Source organism: Tachysurus vachellii, chromosome 25 (assembly GCF_030014155.1).
Source record: "Tachysurus vachellii isolate PV-2020 chromosome 25, HZAU_Pvac_v1, whole genome shotgun sequence".
Taxonomy (NCBI): domain Eukaryota; kingdom Metazoa; phylum Chordata; class Actinopteri; order Siluriformes; family Bagridae; genus Tachysurus; species Tachysurus vachellii.
The window spans coordinates 3,395,001-3,397,500 of NC_083484.1; positions in this window are offsets into that span (position 1 = coordinate 3,395,001).

Genomic DNA, 2,500 nt, shown 5'->3' on the forward strand with positions numbered 1-2,500 from the left:
TATGATTTGAATTTGTTCTGGTATTTTATTCATCACATGCCGCGTCTTTCTTTCTAAATCAGCTCATTGCTGTAGATCCAGGCAGCATCCAGGTCTTCTGTCTGTCTGTCTTTCTGTCTGTCTGTCTGTCTGTCTGTCTGTCAGAGCTCCTGCTGCTGTGCAGGGAAGAGGCTGCAGGCTCATCACACTCTATTATGTCTCTCTCTCAGAGTCAGCTCTCTCAGCCTATAATTAGCCTCTCAGGGAAAAAAAAAATCCCTACATAAAACAATGCAGTGTTAATTGCAGAGGATTCGTCCCTGCATTTATTACTGCATTAAATCAGATCTCTCTCATTCTCTCTCTCCATGCAAGAGTAATATTTGTGCACCATTAACCAAATGCTGGCGCTGAGATACTGCAGAATGCTGAAGCTCGTCTGTACACCATCTTTTTATTAACAAAAAAAAAACAATTAAGGTCCTATTTGCGTTTGTGGAAAATATGCCAGGCGTACGTTAAACACGAACGGCTTCATCTGTTATCCTTTGTGCAAGTGTTACTCAATGAATATTTAATGTTATGGCCTGAGAGAGAACAAGTGAAAGAGTCAGCGCTGTCACAGAAACATTAATGAGCACGAGCGCTCTGTGCCAATGCAATGTCGCTGAACTTTTCTCCTGTGTCTCGTGTCCATTGGCCCACGCGGTGCGAATAGATTTCCTCGCATCGATGACCCTTTAATGGATAGTCATTACCTAGCTAAATGCCAGCGCCGGTGTGTGAAACTGAGAGGACTCCGTGTGGCACGGTGCAGTCTAGCAAATCATCATCATCTCTGCTTCTCTCTTTCTCCCTACTCACTTTTCTCCCCTCCTGAGGATCACAGAGAGTTCAGGTCAAAGTTGAAAGGTTAATAAGAATTAAAAAAAAAAAACAGGCATAATGTTAAGATAAAGCATATAACGAGTCGGACCGCCGAGAGCCACCAGAAGAGCTTCCATTCGTCTCGTCATTAAATCTTCAAGGCTGAAGAGCAATGAACATCATTTTTCCAAAGGCTGGTGGTAGAAAGCACTGACAGATGTTCCAGAGGTGTTCAACCGGGAGATCTGATGAATGTGAAGATTATAGCATTAGCACCTGATTTAGGTTCATTTTTAACCTCATTAAATTCTGTATTTTTCATTCATTCATTCATTCATTCATTCATTCATCTTCTACCGCTTATCCGAACTACCTCGGGTCACGGGGAGCCTGTACCTATCTCAGGCGTCATCGGGCATCAAGGCAGGATACACCCTGGACAGAGTGCCAACCCATCGCAGGGCACACACACACACTCTCATTCACTCACACAATCACACACTACGGACAATTTTCCAGAGATGCCAATCAACCTACCATGCATGTCTTTGGACCAGAGGAGGAAACCGGAGTACCCGGAGGAAACCCCCGAGGCACGGGGAGAACATGCAAACTCCACACACACAAGGCGGAGGCGGGAATCGAACCCCCAACCCTGGAGGTGTGAGGCGAACGTGCTAACCACTAAGCCACCGTGTCCCCCCTTGGGTTTAAACAATTTTCTAAATTTAGAATAAAAATGATTAAGACTGAAATTTTAATTTCTGTTTATTCCTAATGAGCAAGCCAGAGGTAAGTGGGGAAAATTCCCTGAGAGGAAATGAGTTAGAAACCCAGAGAGGAACCAGATCCTCATCTGGGTGAGAGTGTGATTGTAAATCATCTCCAATCATGCGACTGTAACTCGACGTTACACTAAATAGTCAGGTGCGGTTGTGAAACCAAGAAACCAAGAAACCAAACCGTTCCCTTTCTAACCCAAGCACCTGGCGCACTGCTGATGTGGGCGGAGTCAACCTGAAAGAGGATAGAAATGTCTAGACATCATAAAAATTAAATGTCTCATCATGATAGAAAGGTATTCGCACAGGATTAAGGTGAAAGCTCTGTGTAGGTTTTAAATGATGGTTTCAAATATAACTGATGTGTTGAGCTTTAAAAAGGGGCTCAGAAGAAGTTTCCAGAAGAAACTCAAAGCCAGATGCTTAGTGTAGCATTTGTGGATGTTTGGTGACTGAGTAGAAGGGTTTGTATGTGTGTGTGTGTATGTGTGTGTGTGTGTGTGTGTGTGTGTGTGAATAAAAATCACCTCTACTACAGATGGGATGAGTGGGAGTTCTCTGCCGGACTTCCGTGAGAACCTATTTCCGGAGCATACTAGGAAGTCTGTTTCACACATTAAAAGGCTTTCATGGAGGTCAGATACACATTGTGTGTGTGTGTGTGTGTGTGTGTGCTCAGCATTTACCTACATCCAGCTCCCTATCTAAGCTCCAGCTTCACAGTAACAGCTCTTCCTGTTGAATTATTCAGTATCAGAAAGCACAGTGCGATATAGGAGCAGCGGGACAGGAAATAAAAATAGAGCCAAAATAAATGGCTTTCCACAGAGCCGCTCTCCAGCAGTGACTGCGAACAGGTACAGTGCAGGAAC